This window comes from Cornus florida, unplaced genomic scaffold, assembly GCF_030987335.1.
Source record: "Cornus florida cultivar Cherokee Brave unplaced genomic scaffold, ASM3098733v1 CherokeeBrave_3.0.0_Hap2_Chr04, whole genome shotgun sequence".
Taxonomy (NCBI): domain Eukaryota; kingdom Viridiplantae; phylum Streptophyta; class Magnoliopsida; order Cornales; family Cornaceae; genus Cornus; species Cornus florida.
Genome location: NW_026775574.1, coordinates 99,748,096 through 99,771,702, shown reverse-complemented (window position 1 = coordinate 99,771,702; position 23,607 = coordinate 99,748,096). Strand labels below are relative to the sequence as shown.

General features: G+C 40.1%; 1 long non-coding RNA gene and 1 other non-coding gene across 4 annotated transcripts; one reads left to right on the top strand and one right to left on the bottom strand.

Annotated features, from left to right (window-relative positions):
- LOC132304169 (uncharacterized) lies at window positions 1-23,053 on the bottom strand. 3 transcript variants are annotated; one of them, XR_009481522.1, is made up of 5 exons: window positions 22,826-23,053; window positions 22,609-22,657; window positions 22,445-22,502; window positions 14,261-14,293; window positions 1-259 (listed from the first exon to the last, which is right to left on the bottom strand). It is a non-coding gene; the product is annotated as an uncharacterized LOC132304169 (long non-coding RNA). The 3 variants fall into 3 exon arrangements; XR_009481521.1 differs by having other exon boundaries at window positions 22,843-23,052; XR_009481520.1 differs by having other exon boundaries at window positions 22,881-23,040.
- Window positions 19,802-19,904, top strand: LOC132305607 (U6 spliceosomal RNA). Its single transcript, XR_009481648.1, has one exon. It is a non-coding gene; the product is annotated as a U6 spliceosomal RNA (small nuclear RNA).
- Window positions 23,054-23,607: the final 554 nt, after the last annotated feature.

The following is a 23,607-nucleotide window of genomic DNA, read 5'->3' as shown; positions in this document are numbered from 1 at the left end:
TTGATAATTAAAACTACAATAATTTTCATATATAATAATATAATTTTTCTAACCAACAAGGATACGTAGTATTGGTCTCGCATCAGCTGGCAAACCCGGAGCCCAATTAAAACTCTTTACCAACATAAATCCATTACAAGTCGACATAATTTAATAGTGTTATGCTCATAATAGGTTACCCATACTCATTAACGCCAGCTCATTACCATAAGCCTGTCTTTACTCACCACCATTCTTATCAACTTTCCCTTCAGCCCCCCTAAATCAAAAGAAAAAATCAGTGAATATAGAAGTCCATAACCAACAATAAGAAAATATCAATGGCAAGCTAAAACCATCTATACAGCAGACACAACATACCATGAACATGCAAAAGAGCCAAATCCGAGATACTATTAGGACAAGTAACCAAAGATCCAATCAATTAAAACAAGGGCAACGGCAAATTACATCTTTCTTCGTATCAGATTCTACTACAGAAGACTAACGTGATGTAATTGGATACAGTAATACCAAAATAAAATATAAAAAAACTGAAAAAAAGACACATCATCAGAACACTTTTACCAACAAGATGATAAATACATCATAATAATAATAATAATAATAATAATAACCACATCTCACATAAAACACCATAAAAATTCATGGTGCTCTCTCCCTCTCCCTCTCATACGCGCGCACACAAACTATAAGAGGTGGAAAATTCCGTTGTGTTTCCTTAAAGGAAAATGTGCTATTGACTTGAACATCATGCCATGGCTGTTTCATTACATATTTACTTCTTAAATATTGAAAACGATGATTTTAAGCCATGCACCCAGATCCGAACTACAAAAAGGTGGTACGAGGTCGAGAACAATAATATCAAAGTTCACAAGAGTACCAATTTTACAAATCAATTACCCATTAATATGACAAAGGGACCAAACCATGTCAAGCAAAAAACCACCATGTCAATTGGTAGATAATTGGAACCTCTTTAAGATATCAGTAAGTTTGTCCAACGAAAGAAAGGATCTTTTGAGCCCCAAAGATATCAACTTATCTCTCCCACAATGCAACAAGAATGAGAGAGCCTCATCCTGTCATATTCAGAAGATATACCATATACTCTTTAGGAATTCCCTCAATATAATTGTTACTAGTTCTAATTTGATACAAATTTATACTTTTTGGGAATTGGTTGGGGCATGACTTCTTGATGTCATCCTCACCTTCCTCTGGCTTATCACCAGTTCTTGCCACTCACTTTGCATGGAACCTTTTGACCAGATTTTTCGAATGGTAACCCATTGACCAGATGCTCACAAAGATATAAGGGCACGGCCACTAAGGGACTTGAAGAAGTCACAACGGGGGAATATCAATTATGCTCTTTTAATACGGAGGAGAAGTAGATGGAAAATAAAGTAAGGGGCAGAATTATGTAACCGAGGAAGGGAAGGGAAGGAAAGGGGTGGAATTATATAACCTGTGGGGTCGCTTTGTTGAGTGAAAAGGAAATGAGAAAGGGAGGAAAGTGTATTGAGCGACCCAACTGCTATACCTTCAGGAGTAAAATATACTTTCCTTGTGCACTATGTTCTTTTTCATTTTTTTTTCAAAACCTATCAAGGAGGGGAGGATCGGTTGAGTCGAAACAGTGCTCCCACGCGACTCAGGGTGAAGTGTTTCTACCAACTAGAATTATATTGAGGGAAAGGACAAAAGCAAATCCCAGCCCTCCTGAGACCTATGGCAATAAAGAAGAAGATGGACAAACTCCTCGGCCTGCTTGCACATGCAACACCAATTGCAAATTATATGTCCTCTCCTTCTCACTAGCCAAGATCCTACCCAAAGCCACTATCTAAGAATAAAAAGATCGCGGGCCCCTTATGGCTCCATCAGTCGACAACAGTGTCATCAAAGGCCCAAGGCAACACTAAGGTGCAAGAGGTCTTTTGGAGCCTAGGTGTAAGGTAAAGGGCGCGCCTAAGTGAAGTGAGGCACATAATTGAAAAAATGAATTATTATTAAAGCATATTCATATTGTATACTAAAGGCTCGAATATTGTCAATGGCGCACCTAGGCACACAACATGCGCAAGTGTTGTACCTGTATGAGCCTGGAGCCTAGGTGCGCGCCTTTAACAACACTGGACGACAATAGAACGAAATAGACCTCAAACCCACCATGACTTGTAGCCATCCAGACCCACACATCCATCTCGTCTCTAGAAATAACCTGACTATAAAGCAAACCAAAAACTTGACCATCTCCTCCACCTTCCAATCATGCAAAAACTTCTCAAACTACAAGACCCGAGACAGTGTCCTCCCATAAAAAAAGATAACACTGAGCCACCATCGCCTACCTATCAATCGAAATCCCATCCAGTCTTGGAAAGACTCACAAACAGCCCATCACCGCACTATGGGTCATGCCAAAAGCTGACAAGGTGCCCATTCCTCACATTAAAGCGAATATGCTTGGAGAATTCATCCCAACACTCCCAGATGCTCTTCCACAAGCCAACTCCCACCACGAACCTCCATGGCAAAGAGCACCATCCACATCTATCCTTACGACATATGTGGAAAATGACCTCCTTCCATAGTTAGTGCCTCTCCCTCAAACCTCCCTAGCTACTTGCCCAACAAAGCTTTGTTGAACAAGTCCAATCTCCTCACCCCCAACCCACCTATAGGAATGAGTCTACAAAACTGCTCCCATCCCACCATATGGTATTTGATCTCTTCCCATGTTTTCCCACAAAATATTCCCCTAAAACCTCCCAATCCTCCTCACCAAATAAGCTGTGATCGGAAAGAGGGACAAAAAGTAGGGATACTCGAAAGGGTGCTCTTCAGCAAAGTCAGACGCCCCATTTCGATAGGTACCAGTTCTTCCACGTAGCCAACCGCCTTTTGAATTGCTGCATAACTAGATCCATTAATGAAGCGCTCCTCCTCTGGACTCCCAGCGGCTGGCTAGAAATATCCCTCCCCACCTTGAAACCTCTTAAATAGCCCAAATCACCCCGTTCGTCTTATCAGCCTACTAAAAGCCTCCATCACAATGATGAAAAGGAAGGGAGATGAAGGATCCGTTACCTCGGTCCTCTCGAATTGCCGAAGGAACAGGTGGGAACGCCACTAAACCAACACCGAGAATCTCGCCGTGGAAATGCAAAAGGGGTCCCATGCCCTCCGCCTCTTACCAAACCCCATCCCCTCCATGACATAAATAAGTCAGTCCCAATTCATGAGGTTGAAAACTTTCTAAAAATCAAGTCGTACACCCCATCCCAGGCACCCCGCTGTTAATCTAAAATCTACACACTCGCTAGCTACCAAGAAGGAATCGAGAAACTGGCACCCTCCCCAAAGCATTCGGGGCCTCTGAAATCAACCCCGTCTAGAACAACATATAGCCTTGCCGCTAGGATTTTGTCTATAAGCTTGTACAACCCACCAAGCTAATATGACTGAAATCCCTAATATCAATAGCTCCACCTTCTTATGGATAAAGGCCAATTATCCAATTAAAGAAGCATTCATTGACTACTCAAACCTCCCACGCAAGAGGAAGAAGTGTATTGTTGCCATAATCTCCCTCTTCACCCTCTCTTAAATATGCTGAAAGAAGGCCAAAGAGAAACCATCCAACCATGGGGCTTTGTCACCACTACTAGTCTACTACTTTGCAAAGCCAAGATTACCTCCATCTCAAACGGCCTCTCCAACTGATCCTTATCCTCCAAGGATATCGAATCAAGCTCCCAACCCCCTAAAGAGGTCTCCAGGTCGAAATCTCCCTACAAAGATGATGGTGGAAAGAGGTCACACCTCTTTCCACCTCCCCTTCCTCACACGGCTGATGATGAAAACAGACAAAAGAAATGTGAAGGTTGATGCTTGTGAAGGATTAAGAAATATTATTCATGTTTTATTTGTTAAATCGGCTGCCATTCACTGTGTTAGGAAACTTCCTGGTTCAAAAATGGCACTCTGGTTTGAAATCACTGTCTTTGAATGTTGAAGACTTTGTGTTTTGTATATGCAAAATCTTTGTGCAGTTCTATTTGCCCAGCTGAGCGTGCTTTCACGCGTTTGCTTGACTTTTGACCATGCTTTTCATACTCTGCTTTTAATGGTCAAGATGATGCCACTAGTCTGTTCTGATGTGGAGCATTTGGCCTCTTAACAGAAGTGAAAAGTCAATGGATTACAGCTGCTAACCATTATCTACAACTGTATTATGATGTACAATTGTACTGTACTTTACTTTTAGTAATATATATCGTGTATATATAAAATATTGAGTCATTTGTTGTTTGTTCTTCCTCTCTAATGATGCTTTGACTCTGCAAATAAGGCAAACAAATACAGTAATAAAATAAATTTTCCTATCAAAAGGTACAACAGCTGATACGTCTATTTTTTTTTTTTTATCATAAAACTGATGTCTCAAACATATACAAACTTGCAATTTTCCATTTCTTTAAAGTGTCCAAGCACCCGTGTCTAAATATTGGACACTTTTTAACCAAGTCCGGTATCTTGTAAATTGATAGATTGATGAATCCTACATCTAGACAAGCACCCAACACGGGTGCCCGAGACCGGGTAACATATGGCCCAGCTACTGGAATTCATTTTAGTTCAAAGACTTTTATAGTTAGTCGACTGACTTAAAAAAAAAAAAAAAATTTGGGAATACTTGATGCTTAAACATGCATGATCAATCTCAATGTGAACTAAAGGTTTATACAATGAGTCAATTTAGTTCAAAGCCTGAGTCAATAGGTCTAGGGTCCTTCGAAAGATATGTTTCGTTTCAAATGTTGGTCTTTGTTAATTGAGCATTCACACTAGTTACTCCAAAAATAACTTTACAAGTTAAACTAGTACTCACCAAAGCTTAATCTACCCAAGTTTTCATCTCCAATCTTTGGGTCCATCAAATTCTTGTGGCTAGGATCCATTTAGCTTTGCCATTTATCCTTTATTTTCTTGAATTAATTTAAAACCTCATTAACAAATACTCAATCAGAATGATTAGCTTCACACTACAATAGTTTGTTGCAATAAAATTATCGAAATACCCTTGAGTTGAAATCTTTGGGTTAACATCGGTAACTTATATGTGCACCAAAAACATTTGAACCATTAAAGTTAAAAACAAAAAACAAAAAAATAATATTAGTTCCAATCAGGAGCGCCTTCATCACGCATTGTGCCTGTTAAGCCTGTCCAATAGACACAGACGCAAGGCTTTTCACCTCGCCTGACACTAGCCCAGGCACCATGGCGCACCATTAACAACTATCGTCATTGCTAGTAAGTGTGTAGACTCCAGACTGGGTAATGGTGTGCCGGGAGTTGGGTGCAAACTGGACATAGACAAGGTGCAGAATTATGTTAGTCAGAGCATTATGTTGTACATCTTGGAGGGAAAATTTTTGGGGATGGTTGGAGGAAGATGGATTTAGTGTTGCATTTGCTAGGTGAGATTCTCAATTTTGGTCGATTGGCCCTGACCAGTTTCTTTGGAAGTTCGAGGACTTAGCTCGGTGAGATTCTCAATTTTGTCATTGGACGTACACTTCTCTTCACGTTTACAGGATTAGGAGGTTGATGATTATGGAGATTTTTTGGCTTTGCTCAATTGTTAGACTGTGGCCGTCGAGGAGATGGATGAGTGGATATGGTAAATTTTCGGTCGCGGGAGATTTGAGGTGTTAACCTTCTTTTGAAGGATGGTAGTCCCTCCTAGGAAGTCCTTTCCTTGGATCACCAGAGATCCGAGTCACGGTGAACGGCAGTGCGGGAGAAGATTATAACGATTGACAACTTTTGAGGTGGAGGTGGTAAAAGTCTATGTGATTAGAGAGTGAATAATCAAACTGCTTAACGAGATTGGGAAAGCAGAGCTGAAGAATTTGCTGTGAGGATTGCCAAGCTAGTAAGCATGAGTCATGGTGAATGTCAGTGCTAGAGAAGATTATAACGATTGACAACTTTTGAGGTGGAGGTGGCAAAAGTCTATGTGATTAGAGAGTGAATAATCAAACTGCATAATTTTTTTGAGGGAGAGGAGTCTCCTATTTGGGCTATTAAATACAGTATTCTTACTTCTTTATTTTGTTGGGTTAATGGGCAGGATTGTAATTCAATGGATTCTCTTTTGGATTTTGTGGATAGCATAAAGCTATAGTGTCATTTTGGATGGTGGTCGTCTTCTTTGGGAGCGCTCCCCTTTTCAGCGCCTTTTATAAAATCTTACTCATTAAAAAAAAAAGAATAATCAAACTGCATAATGAGATTGGGCAAGCAGAGCTGAAGAATTTGCTGTGAGGATTGCCAAGCTAATAAGCATGACTCATGGGGACAGCAGTGCCGGAGAAGATTATAAATTTGACAACTTTTGAGGTGGAGGTGGAGGTGGCAAAAGTCTATGTGATTAGAGAGTCAATAATCAAAATGCAAAACGAGATTGGGCAAGCAGAGCTGAAGAATTTGTTGTGAGGATTGTCAAGCTAATAAGTATGAGTCATGTTGAACGGCAGTGCTGGAGAAGATTATAACGATTGACAACTTTTGAGGTGGAGGTGGCAAAAGTCAATATGATTAGATAGTGAATAATCAAACTGCATAACGAGATTGGGCAAGCAGAGCTGAAGAATTTGCTGTGAGGATTGCCAAGCTAATAATAAGCATGGAGAATAAATGAAAATGCAAAAAATTTCACTATTTTAATTCATAGAGCCCTACGTGATTGGAGAGTGCATCGTCAACCCGAATAAAGACATAAAGCTCTCATCTCAGAAGATTGTGCAATGAGAACTGTGGAATGAATAACAATGTAGCACCACGGAGAAGTAACATGTGTCACGGTTTTGTTTCATGAAGATGCATCCAAGTTCCAAATGGAAATCATATCGAGGAGATACATATATTTTATATATCATGTCATGAAGAGGTCGATTCTGGATGTTGCGAGTCTGCCAAGACTAGAGTTGAAGGGAGATGTGGTGAGAACGTCCACCCACATAGGGATTGTTCTTCCGGTAGATGATCAGAGCACGCTCCTTCGTGAGACGACACTTCAATCTTGCCTCGTTGGGAGATTCTACAGGGATGTGGGCAGTTTGGAAGGAATTGGGGAATGGGCTGCAAAGATTTGGAAGATTTCTTGTGGGGTTAGGGTTTCTAATTTACCGGATTGGTTATTGCTTTTTCGATTCCCATCGGAGAAGGAAGCCCAGAGGGTGCTAAGATGGGGGAAGAAATTTTGGGGTGATGCACAGCAGTTTATTGATCTATTGTGCTATAGAGTTGGGTGCCTTGGACTGAGGAAGATGACGAGCCAGAAAAGGATTGCGTTGTTTGGCCTTCCACTACATCTTTGGTGCCAAAAGCTGTTCGAATCTATCGGGGATTTATGTGGTGGTTTTAGGGAGGTCAAGGTCATTACGGCAGAGTCATTCCGGTGTTCGTGATCGTTGAAGACAGGTCATGGGCTTTCAAGATCTCAGTGACGGAGGAGATCACTCCTTCTGTGGTGACAAAATCCATGGTATCCATGAATATAGAGAGGAAAGGACGAGAGCTTCGCAGATCCGAGGTTAGTTCAATCCGGTCGGGTAGTATGGCCAGATCGAAGGAAGCAAGGCCAGGGACGAGGTGACTTGTAGGATCAGAAGGCGAGTGGGGAAGGGGTGGTAGGTAGGCGCTCATGTGTAGGAGACGAGTCTTCGAAGATTACGGATAAGATTTTGGATGGGGTTGGGCCGGTGGGTCGTGGGCCACTTCATGGGTCGAGCATTAGGCCTGTCAGGTCATATACATAGAAGGTGCGAATTAGACCCAAGCCCATTGATGTGTATGGCCCAACTTTCTTGGTCCAGCAGAAGAGAGTTAGGGATGTTTATTAGGCCAAATAAGAGTTTGTCCATTAGAGTGTCGGGCCTTTGCTCGAAGGAGGAGGAGATGAGATCCAGAGGGAATGTGACTGACCAAGCCCAGGTGGATTCTTCATCGGTCCTTGGTGTTAACAGACACTGGTCACGATATGAGAAAGGGAATTGGGTTAGAGCCAATTCATATAGCAGTCGCAGGGGAAAAAGGTTTCGGCAGGGTAATTGTTGTGTGCAGATGGCTTCGGTGAATCGATTTCGGTCTCTGCAATTCGATTCTTCTGAGGTTGGTGATCCCACAGTCAGAGATGATAGGCGATGATCAAAAAAGGAGAAACAAAAATGGGTTTGTCCAAATGAAAGTCAACCTGGTATGTCTCTCTTTCCTTACTCTCGGAGCCTTCATACTGCTCCTCCTCCTTCTACTCCTTTTGGGGTGTTGAGGAAGGAATCGAGGGAGGAGTTTGACTGGAAGTCGGAGAGAACTGGGGTGTTATCTCCTGTGGTGGAAGTGGATTCAGAGGGAAATGGGTTGGATGCAGAGCCAGAGGTGGGACACTCGAGGAGTCCCACACTTGGTATTCTGATGAGGTCGTCTTCGACATTAAGGGAGAATGCAATAGAGATGGCAGTGCTTGGAGGTGTGGATGGGGTTACGGTTTGTGTGGGATGAGATTCAACTTTTCAGTTAAGCCAAGATGTTGTGGCAAGACTGGAGAAAGAATTGAGAATATATAAAGGGTTGAAGGGTCTGAACCGTCTGCAGGACTTTAGCTCAGAAATAGTAGGAAGACTCTGAAGGGGAGGATGGTACACCTTCGGCTTGTAACGGGATCGAGGTTTTGACTGATGACGGTACTGATAGGGTGGAGGGAGGGGGCAATGACAGGAATGGTATGGAGATGGTCACATGGGAAGATACTAACAGTCTGGCGATGCAGCCGCTATTTGTATTAGGGCTGGACGGGAGGGGGGATGTTTCTACATTAGGTTGTGACGACAGAAGGGTAGAGTGGGTGAAGGATAACATTGATATTGTGAGTAGTATGTTGGGACTTTCTTTTCAGCCAGATGAGGAGCAGGCTCGTTTGGTGATGCATTCAATTGCGGAAGGAAAGAATGTGGAGGATGTTAGGAGTTTGAACAAGACAGTTAGAAAGAAGAAGAGGTTATCTCTGAGGAGATGGGGAAGGGAGATTCGAGGCCTTATTTCTGATATTAATTATGAGGGGAAGAATGGGACGGGGAGGGAGAGGAGCAGTGAGGGGAAGAGGGGGGCCATCTACTGGTTTTTAATGAAGTGCCGCATTATTTTGTGAAATGTCCGAGGGCTTAACGATTCGGACAAAATAAAGGTGGTCAGATTGGCATTGAGGAAGTGGGGTGTTCATGTGGTATGTTTACAGGAGACGAAGATGGCGTCCATATCCGATAGGGTGGTTAGGAGTTTGTGGGGTGGGAGATTTATTGAACGGGAGGTGTTGAATGCCGTTAGGACTTCTGGGGCCATTTTGGTGATGTGGGATAAAAGATGGTTGTCAAAAGCGAATGTATGGAGACAGAGTATTTCCATTTCCTGCAAATTTACTATGGAAGAGGATGGGTGACGTTGGGTTTTCTCGGGTGTTTATGGTCCAGTGCATGATGGGGAGAGGCATCTTCTATGGGAGGAGTTAAAGGAACAGTGGTGTCTTCCATGGCGTGTGGGGGGTGATTTTAATGTGGTTAGATCCCCTTTGGAGAGATCGAGAGGATGAAGATGGACTTCGGCTATGGTACAGTTTTCAGAATTCATTGATGGCCATCATTTTCATGATTTGCCTTTGGAGGGAGCTACTTTCACATGGGTTAATGGCAGAAACTCTCCTACCCTTTCACGTCTGGATAGATTTCTCATTTCAGAAGATTGGGAGGAGAAGTTTCCGGATGTGACTCAGGTAGCCTTGGCTAGACCGACACCGGATCCTATTCCCTTGGTGTCGAGAATTACTCCTTTTCGTTTCAAAAACGTATGGTTTTATTCTTGCTCGAAAGCTTGGGGTGTTGAAGGAGATGAAAAGATGGAATAAGGAGGTTTTCGGGAATCTTGAGTGGAGTAAGAGTAGGGCTTTGGCGGAGATTGTAGAGATTGATTGCCGAGAAGGCATGATTGGCATTGATGATGAGCAGAGAAGTAGGAGAGCGGCATGCAAGGCTGGCTTGCTGTGTCGGAGGAGATACCGTGGAGACAGAAATCCAGAGCATTATGGCTTAAGGAGGGGGACAGGAACACTAAGTTCTTCCATCGGTTGGCTAATGCACATAGGAGGGGCAATCACATAGGGAGACTTATTGTTGATGGGATGGTCATGAGTAGGGAGGACGATGTTTGTAAGGGGATTGCCAGATTCTACCAGAGACTGTTTATGGAGCCGGTTTGTATGAGACCCCGGCTAGATCATCTTAATCTTGATAGGATCTCTGAGGCAAATAGGAGGGTTGGAGATTCCATTCTCTGAGGAGGAAGTGCTGAAGGCGTTAAGACATTGTAATGGGAACAAAGCTCCGGGACCGGAAGCATTATGGCTTAAGGAGGGGGACAGGGACAGGAACACTGAGTTCTTACATCGGTTGTCTAATGCACATAGGAGGGGCAATCACATAGGGAGACTTACTGTTGATAGGGTGGTCATGAGTAGGGAGGACGATGTTTGTAGGGTGATTGCCAAATTCTACCAGAGACTGTTTACGGAGCCGGCTTCTACAAGACCCCGGCTGGATCGTCTTAATTTTGATAGGATCTCTGAGGCAAATAAGGAGGGTCTGGAGATTCCGTTCTCTGAGGAGGAAGTGCTGAAGGCGTTGAGATATTGTAATGGGGACAAAGCTCCGGGACCGGATGGCGTTGAGATATTATGATGGGTGTTTTTCATGCTGTTCATACTCAAGCGCTTTGAGAAATCCCTGAATGCATCGTTTATTACCCTCATTCCGAAGAAAGGTGGACCCGCAGATGTGAAGGACTTTAGACCTATTAGTTTGTTGGGATGCATTTATAAACTAATAGTAAAAGTTATTTCCTTGAGGTTGAGGGTGGTATTGGATGAGGTTATTTCGGAATCTCATAATGCTTTTATAGGTGGGCTCCAGATTTTGGATTTTGCCCTTATTGCCAGGGAGTGTGTGGATGACAGGTTGAGGAGTGGGTTCCAGGGGTGTTGTGTAAGTTGGATGTGGAGAAAGCTTATGATCGTGTTAATCGGAGCTTCTTGCTATGTATGATGGTAAGGATGGGTTTTGGGGAGAAATAGAGGGAATGCATTGAGTTGGTTTTGGTGAATGGGGCTCCGATTGGGTTTTTTGGTAGTTCTCGAGGTTTGCGTCAGGGAGACCCTTTGTCCCCACTTTTATTCATTGTTATGGAGGGGCTTAGTAGATTGATGGGGAAGGCTGTGGAGGTGGGCTTTATCAGGGGGTTTTAGGGTGGGAAGGGATGATATGCATCAATTGGAGATTTCCCATCTTTTATTTTATTTGTGGATGATACCTTGGTTTTTTGCGAGGCTGAGGTGTCGTAGATGAGATATTTGAGATCGGTGTTGATCTGTTTTCAGGAAGTTTCGGGCTTGAAAGTGAATGTGGGGAACAACGCTTTGATTCCAGTGGGAGAGGTTCAGAATATTGAGGAGTTAGCTTCTATCCTTGGTTGTGGAGTCAGTTCTTTTCCGATTTCTTACCTAGGTTTGCCTCTGGGGGTTTCTTCGAGGATTGTAGGTGCCTAGGATCCGGTGGTGGAGAGGGTAGAGAGGAGGCTTGTGGGGTGGAAGAAGCAATATTTATCAAAGGTGGGAGGGTTACCTTGTTGAAAAGCACTTTGTCGAGCATTCCTACTTATTTTTTATCCCCTTTCCAGATTCCGTCCTCGGTTGCTGCTTCCATTGAAAGACTTCAGAGGAACTTCTTATGGGGAGGTTTGGGGGATGAGTTTAAGTATCATCTGGTTCGTTGGGAACAGGTGTGTAAACCTGTTAAGCTCGGAGGTATTGGGATTAGGAGACTGTTGCCTTTTAACAGGGCCGTTTTAGGTAAGTGGTTGTGGAGTTTGTTATTTAGCGGGATAGGTTGTGGAGGAGGGTTATCTTGTGTTGCTTTAGGGAGAGAGGGGGTGTTCGGCTGTGGTGTCTATTCCCAGAGGTGTTGGTGTTTGGAAAGCCATTTGGAAGGGACGGAATCAGTTTTCTAAGCATATCAGATCCAAAGTTCACGATGGTATGGAGATTCGGTTTTTGGGAGGATTTATGGTGTGGTGATCGCACTTTAGCATGTTCTTTCCCCAAACTTTTTAGGATTGCGGCTAATAGGCAGGTCTCGGTTGCTAACTGCTATTGCCTTGATAGCGGGAGACTGGTTTGGGACGTGCTTTTTCAGCGATCTTTTCAAGATTGGGAGGTGGATGATGTCTTTAGTTTTTTAGGCTATGTTTGGTACGGTGATAAAGAAAAGAAAGGATAATATTAGTTATAAGGGAAAGGGAAGGGAAAGGAAGAATAATTTTAACCCCCTATGGTGTTTGGTTGATTAATGAAGGAAAAGAAAGGAAAAGATAATAATCATGCTTGGGAAAAGAAAGGAAAGGAAACTATTTTAATAAATTTACTATTATACCCTTTCATATTTTAAAATATAAATTTATAGATTCATGTTAAATCATTAGGGCAAATCTATAGGCCCACGATAATGGACCACCAGAAAACAAAGAAGACTATTTTTAGGGCAAATCATTTTAGCCTCCGCCTCCATCTCTATTCTCGTTCTCAACTCCGAACTTCCCCCCCCCCCCCCCCCTTCTCTCTCTCTCTCTCTCTGCAACTGCAAACTACAAGAATCAAAAGTTCAAAACCCATATATTTTAGTTTATCTAGCTGTCTGCAAGAATCAAAAGTTCAAAACCCATATCGGCATATCATTCCATATTGTTCAAAAAATCAAAACCCATATCTTTCAGTTTCCATCGCCGTTGTTCCAGTTCGGGTTCGCCGTTCGCAAGCTTCAGCCGCTGGCCCGCTATCTCTCGCTCTCTCTGCAATTGCTAACTTGTATGTATGGGTCTGTAATTCTTGTTTTGCAAACTTGTAATCTTGATTTTGTGTAAAATCAAGTGTAATCTTGAGGGTAAATTTGGCATCACAAAAAATACAGCAAGCTCTCCTTCCCTTTCCTTCCATTTCCTCCCATTTTTGGGAGGATAAGGAAGTTACTATTTGAGCCTTATGCTAACCTTCCAAAACCATCCCTTTCCTTTCCTTTCCTTCCAACCATTTATGCCAAACACAAGTTTTTAATCACCCTCCATCACCTTCCCTTTCCTTTCCTCCCTTTTCCATTGCACCAAACTAACCCTTAGTGGTTGTAAAGCCAAGTGATCCGTGGTGAAGGTCGGGATTCTCTTGTTTCGATTCCTTCGTCTAGGGGGATGTTTAGTGTAAGATCTTTCTTCGGATGTCTTTTGGACCCAGCTGAGGTGGTATTCCCTTGGAAGGCAGTGTGGCGAACCAAGGCGCCGTTGAAAGTGGCTTTCTTTGCTTAGACAGTCGTGTGGGGAAAAATATCGATGGTGGATAATTTGGAAGGAGAAAGCATATCATGGTTAATTGGTGTTGCATGTGTAAGTGTAATGGCGAATCAGTTAACCATCTTCTTTTGCATTGTCCAGTAGCGATCGAATGTTGGAATCTCTTGTTAGGATTATTTGGAGTTCACTAGGTCATGCCTAAATCTACGAGAGGTCTAATGGACAACTGAGAGGGGGATGGGTGGGAGCACAGGCTCGAGGGTTTTGGAGGATGGAGCCCTGTGTCTTTGGTGGTGTCTGTAGAGGGAGCGGAATAGAAGATCCTTTGAATGAGAGGAATCTTCGGTTATTGTTCTCAAATCTTCTGTTAGTAACTCTTTATTTTTGGGGGGTTCGGGTAGACTGTGTTCCTCTGCTGCGGAGACTATTGAGTGTCTATCTTCCTTGGGGCCTTAGGGTACCCAAGTTTTTGTGGTCTTGCAGGGACGCGTTCCCCTTTTGAACGCTTTTAATGAATTGCTTATTTATAAAAAAAATAATACTTCTAGAGAATGCCACCAAGCTAATTGGGTAGTGACATGTGGGTCATTGTGTTGATTTCATGCAAGGGGGAACACATGAAACAAAATAGTTGAGTAGGAATACGTGTGATAGTGTCAAAACATTAAAATGATGAACAAATGTCAAACTATCATGCAAAAAAGTAGTGTACAAGGCTTAAATTATATATTTGTATCATCAAGGATCAAAATAAAAGGAAAAACAAAGATAAGTGTAACTCAAGTTTCAAAACAACACAAACCTCTTTTTGATCCTATGCAGTAGTCGAGACGCCCTGTTATGAAAACAATTGAAGGACATAAGACACATTCTACAAAATATTATATTGTTCAAAATCAATGCTTAGATATGTCATCAATATAGAAATTAATAGTGTACCTAATAACAGAAAGTCTCAATAATATAGGAAAAAAATTTGCATGCAAATCCAAAATGCATAAACATCTCATCAGAATACCAAATGTCCCAAGCCTGTACTTGTAGATGTACTGAAATATTTGAACATCAAGGCATTAAATGGACCCAAAGGTGGTTCACTAAGAATTTTTCAACGAAAGTAATAACATAAATAAAATTTATGCACCAGTCATAAGTGTGCTTTTTCCTAAACGTATTTTAACTAAAACAAACAATATTAAAAACAAAAATAGATTGGTTGTTAAACAAAATTTCTGAACAGTGAAATCACGATTGTACTCGTTCTTCATCATCATCATCCTTGCAGGCAAACTTCAAAAAGTACCCATGCCTTTAAATAGAAGAGGTCAGTAAGACGACGAACCATAGGATGTCAAATCTTTTTTCTAATCAGTTGAAGGGCTTTGAGTTTCATCGCATATACCTTCATCAGATTTTTCATCCAATTTTCCAAGATTAGCAGAGTTAAGACAGTCAAAGCCAAGAGGGACCTTGATGGTCTTGGAGGGGTTCGATTCCACCACTTTGTGTCTCAGTAACACCAAAATTTATGAACCAATTTGGTTGAGTTTGGGAGTTTCTGCGTTTGGCGAGGAGTGGTATGGCACAGTTGAGTAAGGGGAGGAATTGGAGGGTGGATCTATTATGGTCTGGTGAGGGATCGGAGGGTGGATCGATGGTCTTGGGTGATGGGATTGGAGGGTTTCTTGTGTCTGGGGCAACAATTTGGTGAAGGGATGGAAGTAATCACTATAATTTAGCACATGTTTATTGATTTTGTATTTAATTTTTAATAATTTTTTACTTACATAAGAGGTAATTAAAATATAAATTATTAAAAATGAGGGTGAGGGTATTTTTGTACTTTTTATAATGAACTTTGACGGTGTTAAGAAATCCAACTCTGATAGGGAGTGTCCGGGTAATTTTTAAAAAAGTTTCATCAACAGGTAATAAGACCAAACCTCAGGGGAGGTCAGGGTAATTCACCCTTAATAAAATTAAGAACTTCATTTAACAAGATTATGATTATGCTCCATATAATAAAAAGAATAGTGGTAGGGGCAGTCGCCTATGCGACTGTCCATTCACACTCGCTCTTCTCATTAGTCACTTTTTAATTTATTAATTAGTTGTTTCCTATTTTTATTGAACATTAAAAACATAACCATTTAGAGGTAAAACTACCCTTTTAAGCATTGCCTTTCTTATCTAGCATCTCTCAATCCACATACATTTGTGTAAGTGTACCTATATAACAACTAACATAATGGATTTTTTCCTCTTTTTTCACGCAAATCATATGCATTGTGAATGTATTCTTTATATATATATATTTTTCATAATGCGAGTTTTTATAATTATAAATTTTAATTGAAGTAAAATTATGAAATTGAGTTTTAGTTGAAGTAAAATTGTGAAGATCTAAGATAATCAGCGTTTAGAGATAAGTAATGTTTGATAAGATTAATTTATACACACACACACATACATACACACACGCATAAAGAAAACAAAGAATTGGGTATTTTTGTCCTAAATTTACTATATTTTTAATGCTGCATGAGAATAGGAATTAATTAATTAATAACTTTAGGAGTAGCCAATGAGGAGACGAATGCGAATTGATAGTCGCATAAGCGATTGCTCCTAGCACTCCTCTATAAAAAATTGTCACCAGACCGATCGTCTAGTGGACTCTTTGGCATAGAAGTTGGTTTGTGTGGTCAACCTCTAGGTCTAGAGTTCAAGGATTGGTGTTCAAAGAACTGAGCGAAAAAATAAAATATATATATATATATATTTGCCACCAGACGTGGTTAAGGGATGGAACAGGATTATATAATGAGTAGGCCGTCACAACAGTTAATTTTTTTCAACAGTAAAAAACATTATCAAGACCGAAAGCAACTTTCAACTCCGAAATTCAATAGACCACCTCTTTATATGAGTAATGGCCGATAATTTAAATCTCAAGACGCTATCAGTTGTATCATTGTAATTATTTTTACTTTTCACAAAATTTACAACCACAAATGCAAATTGAATTTTTTATTTTAATATGCATTTTCCCAAAAATCACACACTAATGACTTAAACGTCGGTAATTAGTATACCCACAAAGTAGCATATGTAAACTTGCTAAACTAAGGGAAAGGAGAACTTGAGATTGATTTTAGCTAAGGTAAAAAATTAAAAGTTTCAAGAAAAGATGATGAAATTAAAGAAATATGAAAATTTTCCTTGATAAATTATTGAATGAAAGTCATCTCAAAAGTCTAGGTTTAAAAGAATATACTACCTCAGTCCCATTATAGATGTCCACTTTCAAAATTCACACATTTTAAGACACTAGCTTTTATTACATTGGCAGAGGATATATTTCCAAATTTATCCCTTTTAAATGTTATTCTTTGATGGGGTCCATCATTTTGAGACATTAATGTGTTTATCTTTTAGGGGTAAATTAAGAATGTTATAAAAAAATTAGTGCATTGGTTTTTGAAATGGGGCAACTATTATGGGACAGCCAAAAATAGAAAGATGGCCTACTAATATGGGACAGAGGGCGTATTAATCTCAGGGATAACATACTTTTGAAGGGTTAAGGAGGGCAAGATTAAAAGGGTAGAGGAGATTATGAAAGGCTTTAGGACTAGATGGCATCCCTATTAAGGTTTGGAAGTATTCAGGGGCTGATGGCGTGTCATAGACTCTTAGCTAACAAAGAAGTTTAAGAACATAATAACAAATAGAGAGCCTGAGAAGTAACACAACAATACTTTAATATTAGGTAGTAGCATATTTTATCGGCAGGGATGTAACTTTTATGACGGAATGACGAGACTTGTGAACCAAGGAGGGAAGGTAACCAGATAGTATCTGGAAGCAGCAAGACCCCGGCAACTTCCGACAGTCTGACCATGAAATTGACAGCATTGAGAGGAACAAGCTTCAGAGCGGATGTAAAGGAGTGACGAAGCGAAAGTAGTTTCTCCAAAGCATCCTAATTGGGAACTTTGAAAGGGTGGTGGGGAGCCCGGAAATCATTGCAAAATGAGTTGAGGGCTTGGAAGGTGGCTGGAGGAGTGGGGGTTCCACCACTGTTTTGACTCTTTGCAGTTATTCCGATGGTGGTCACGATGCCAGGCTGGTACAGTTTCGTCAGAAGGGAAGGAGAGAATGGAGGGATGCCATTCTGGAATTGGATGTGTGGGCTATCAAAGTGAGATGTTCTGGAACCTAGAGGACGAGAAAAGAAAGGAGGACTGGTCTCGATGAGAAGAAGTTGGTGATATAAGAGGGATGGTGGTGTGATAACGGAGAGCATGTGAGTTGAAGAAGAGGGGCCTATTCAACCGGATAGCTTTGACAAGGGAGAGGTCACCAGAGTTGTTACCAACCAAGCTTCACTCACCAGTAGAGAATAGAAGCTTCTTATTCTGGAGAATGAAAAATCAAGGAAAGGTGGGGGTGGGGGGCACATGGAGAGGGGAAGAAAAAATGTGTTGCAGAGGAAGGGGTGGGTGGGTGGGCGGAGACAAAGTATCTCAAACAAGTCTGAGGCTCTTGGACGGGAGGAAAAGGAAAGGGGAACAAGTGGCAAGATACTCTCGAACGGTTTAGTGGGTAGGGGTATAGCTATGTTATAATGTTCCTACATGTCAAGAGGGGTTGAAGGGCATAAGAGGAGGGTCACATGCCAGAGATAAGGAGATTCCAAAAAGGATGTTGGCTAAAAACCAAGTAAAGTAGATGGACCTCACTTCTATATGGTGGGAATGATTGGCCAATTGATTATAAGAGGTGAAGAAAATAGGCAGGCCAATATTGGGACTATATCTCAAAAAATAGGGGCCACTTCGCAAGTTCAAACAACAAAGGAGAGAGAGGCTCTCTAATAGAGGCCCAAATTCAAAGATTCAGGTAGTGGGAAGAGCGAATAAGGTCGTGGTTCATGAGCTAGCTAAAATGGATCAAGCCCAACGTGCAACAAACAGATCTAGATGATGGACGTGGGCCAAAAAAAGTATTGACCTGCTGCACTCCCCACTAAACCCAAACCAAATGGTAGCTAAACAAGTTTCAAACCCAATTCTCTTTCTTCACTCTGTGACCGAAAGTGACGATAGAGACATGAGGCTGCAACTTAGAAATTGCCAAAAAAGGGCAGTAGAACAGTGCAATCACACATCGGAGAGAGGTGTGCCAAAAGCCATGGTAGGCGAAGTACAAAATACTGATCTGAGACCAAACGGATAAGAAAGAAGAGTGACCCAACGCGTCAGCCAAGGGATTCATTTGCAGCTTGGAAGGAAATCAATTGAGGCCTTGCTAGTGGAATTAAAGAGCCACATTGTGTTGGGAAATTCAAATAACCCAATCAATGAAGTCAGTTGTTCAGGATCTAAGGATTTTATAAAGATGATGAAGTTGGCAAAGTCGAGGATGAGAGATTCTCAATCCATACTTTGCATAGAAAAGTTGCGATATGGATTGGAATGCAAGTCTCTTTCTGCGATAGTGTCATAAATGAAGGAAAGTGATTTGGTGGGTCTGCACACTCCATTGGCAATTATGAGGCTGTTCAGAGAGGAAACTCAAATACCAAGACCGATTATAGAATATTAAACTGAAGATTGGTTAAGGAAAATATTGGAGAGATGAGTCAAGCTTTGGGGCATACCTGGAAGGAAGAGAAGGCCGATGAATTGTTCCATTCTATTGAGATCGAGTGGAAAGTGGTAAGAACTTAAAAGAGAGAAATATATATATATATATATATATATATATATATATATAAGACTTAAAAGTGAGAAAAAAATAAATATAAAAATAAAAATCCAACTTAAGGAGGGGAGAAATTATTGGTGAAGACATTCCTTCGTAAGTGAGATGCCCAATTGGCATGCTTGCAAGAATCTAAACTGGTGTGCTCTTCGAACGGGATAGTTGTTGGGAAATGGGGATTTTCAAAAAAGGGAACCATGAATTTAAACCTAGACCTTGTTCATGTGTACAATTTTCAATTAAATGAAAATAGATGATGCTCTTACTTAGATACATATAGAGACATATGGATTCTTGCAAAGAGATTTGAGAAAATCTCTACACAACTCTTCTACTATGGTAGTTCTTTAATCCTTGCCTCTTCCTTTGACCCAAGCTTGTTGGTGGAATCCCCTTGCCTTCAAGATTCAGCCCTATGACCTCCTTTATGGAATTCCCATTATTTAAGAGAACATGAGATGCATAAATGAACCCTAGACAATTGGTAGTGGAGATAGATATAAGTTTTAAATTGTCACGTTGCAAATAGTTAGTTACGAAAGGTTGATTATGAGTTATTAAATGGTAAAATGAACAAAAAATCGAAATTGGCGATAAAATTGGAACCATACAAAGAAGATTAGCATGGCCCCTGCGCAAGGATGACACGCAAAAATCGAGAAAAAGTCCAAATGAGCACATCCTCATATTACAAGAAAGGAAACTAAATCAAATCACAACTTATTCTAAAGCATATTCGATGGCATATTCTATAGCATAGTCAAATCTCTGCTATTATGGTAAGTCATACCATAAATCGTAGTATCACATATGCATACAAAACGATATCTCTTTGGAAGGTGAGTTTGTTAAGTAGGCGGCATAGGAGTTGAGTACCAAAGGTTGACATGTGAAAAGGAAGATTCTCTCTCCCTCTCTCTCTTTTGCTCCCACTTGAGGAGGATGGCTCTCAATGGGTTTCGTGGGGTTCTATGGCTAGGTAGAGGATGCGGAGAGGTGATTGCCATGGGAGGAATTGGCGTATGTTCAACAAAGGTGGAATGCCCCTTGGTATGTGGGTGGTGATTTCAATGTGGTTAAATTTCCATTTGAGAGGTCTTCGAGGTGGGGGCCTCATTTTCTCTCTACTTTTGTCTAAGGAAATGGAAAAAAAAAGGAGATATAGAAGCTAAAGATGGGGTTTAAAAACATCCACAAATCACCTCTGTCTCGACCAAGTGACGGCCAAGTAGCAATGATTTTTGCTCCGTTCAAGATCACAACTTATCTTGGTCTCGCCCTCAACCAGTCAAGTTTTAAAACTTGGCTATTGCAGTTGTGCAGGCACTAATATACCGGCCTGTAATAAATTAGCATAATAATAGTACACAATAATTTTAAATCACAATGTGAGTTAAAATTAAAGCACCAAAGTGAAAAAAATATATATATATACAAAAAAAAAAAAAAAAAATAGTCATGAAAATCTACCATATGGCAAAGCCATGTAATCCGTAAGGGCACTAATTTAGCTTAATAGACAAGTCTAAGCAATATATAGACTACTTGAGCCCATATCTTCATTCCTTTGACACCCACCCTCGACATAAGAACAAAATATGCTTCAACTCCACACAAAAATTAAACAGTGAATATTTTCAAATAGCATTTTAGATCTCAAGTCAAGCTGCCCATTTTTCTTAGTATACTTCCCAACCTCCATGTCGTTTTGCTTGCCTTAACTTCCAAAAGAGTAAGATGAATTCCAAAAATTTCATGAATTTTTTTTTTTAGTTGAGTATAAAAATTGGAAGTAGAAAATAAATAATAAAATTGACAACCGCCTTCCTGGATAAGTGGGGGATGTTTTATTGATGATGGTTACTCACATTGGTATTTTTCAGACACTAAACCAATATCCTTTTCTTTTAAAATTGTTACAAACATGATGACAATTGCAACGTTAATTTTTTAGTCTTGACCAAGTCACGGCCAAGTATATAGAAGCTAAAGATGGGGTTAAAAAACATCACAAATCACCATTATCTTGACCAAGTCACGGCCAAGTAACTTGCCTGGTTGAGGGCGAGACCAAGATAAGTTGTGATCTTGAACGGAGCAAAAATCATTGCTACTTGTTGCAGTTGTGCAGGCACTAATATATCGGCCTGTTATAAATTAGCGTAATAATAGTACACAACAATTTTAAATCACAATGTGAGTTAAAATTAAAGCACCAAAGTGAAACAAACACTAGAAAGAAAGAAAAAGGGGGGAAAAAAAAAAAGTCATGAAAATCTACCATGTAATCCGTAAGGGCACTAATTTAGCTTAATAGACAAGTCTAAGCAATATATAGACTACTTGAGCCCATATCTTCATTCCTACCCACCCTCGACATAAGAACAAAATATGCTTCAACTCCACATAAAAATTAAACTGTGAATATTTTCAAATAGCATTTTAGATCTCAAGTCAAGCTGCCCATTTTTCTTAATATACTTCCCAACCTCCATGTCGCTTTGCTTGCTTTAACTTCCAAAAGAGTAAGATGAATTCCAAAAAATTTATGAAATTTTTTTTAGTTGAGCATAAAAATTGGAAGTAGAAAATAAATAAATAAAATAAAGAAAGAATTGACAACCGCCTTCCTGGATAAGTGGGGGATGTTTTATTGATGATGGTTACTCACATTGGTATTTTTCAGACTCTAAACCAATAGCCTTTTCTTTTATAATTGTTACAAACACGATGACAATTGCAGCGTTAATTTTTTTGTCTAATAAATTAACCTGTCATCAATGCAGATGATACTAAAAAACAAGCATCACAGATCTAAAGTAAACTACCATGAGTAAAAGATTTCAACTCGTTGACCAATATGATGACCCCAGTCGCAAGAGCAAACGGTCTTAGACATTAATAATGAGAAACAATTTTCAATCAAAACAACCATCATGATGCTTAAACAGCAACATGAATCAGCATCATTAAAAGGGGAAAAAAATAAGATCAGCAATTTTTCAAGGCAACATGGATCTCGATCAAGGTCATAAAAGGAAGAAGAAGAATACAACTATACACAACAACCAACAATCAGTAAATCAAAGAAACATACACACAGAAAAACAAAATCTTTAGTGCATACAGCTAAAATGAGCTCAGAAGAAATAACAAACACATAAACAAACTTTGAAAGCAGAAACTTTAGTGCATAGAGCAACAGAGTAAAACATACCCGCAACCAACTTGCTCCGCAGCAATACATCCAGCCAGAAAGTACAACCCGGTAAAAACTGTTGAGGTACAAAAGGGCAAGCAAACTTACGAAACCAGTTTTATAATGAATGAATTTGATAAATATGAGGCACAACAAAGACACAAGCTCTCATGGAACCTTACCGCTACCAAGGGTTTTTATAACTACACTTTCACACATCTTGTTTGAACTCTGCAAGCAATCATTCCACAAAAAACAAATTTTCAAACCAAGAAAAAGGTATTCACAGACTGGAACAATACATAAAGGAATAAAATTAGGGTTTTATTTCTTGAAAAGCATGGAAAAAAATAAAATAAAATAAAAAAATTGTAAGAAAAAAAGGAAACACAAGCATACAAACACAAATCAAAAACCTTAGGCAGAGCAGTAGGCAGAGACTGGGTTTCCGTACCTAAAAGCCCTAATAGAGAACAGAGGTAACTGGGTTATGAATAACTTATGATTATCTTACACGAAACCCACAGGTGCTTCTTTCGCCTTTTTTTTTTTTCTAATTGCCATTTTTTCTTTACTAGGTTTCAATCAAGCAGTGGTGAACCTAATTCTCACGTTTGGCTACAGGCGTAATTTTCTCCTTCTTGTGGATAAGTGGATACCAATCTATTCGTATATATTTGAGTAATGAGACATAGTCCGATCGTCCAACTGATCCGAAGGCGACAAATTATTTTTCTCCCTTTTTTTCTCTCTTTTTATCTTCTGTTCTTTTCTTCTTCTTTTTTCATTGATGACCTTATAATGGAATTTTAAAAGCAAAATAAAAAGGTTAAAGAAAACTATTTTCCACTCAAAGGAAATTCTTAAGTTTGGAACTAGGAATAAAAATTATTACTTTGGAGGAGGTTGTAGATTAACTGGGGAGCGAATCCTCTGATGTGCAGTTGGCATGAAGTTTCCAGATATTTATTTTATTTGGCTAATATTTGATCACGTGGGTCTTTGCTTTGCACAATGGTTGGATGCGGTAGTTACAAAAGCAAAGAATGTCGACTTATTTGTTGTTACATTCATATTAAAAAAGGGGAATTTACATAGTGCTCAACAACTAATGTCACATATCAATCTAATATTTAAAGTTAAATTTTATTTAAAAAAATTATAGCAACCAAAAAAACACT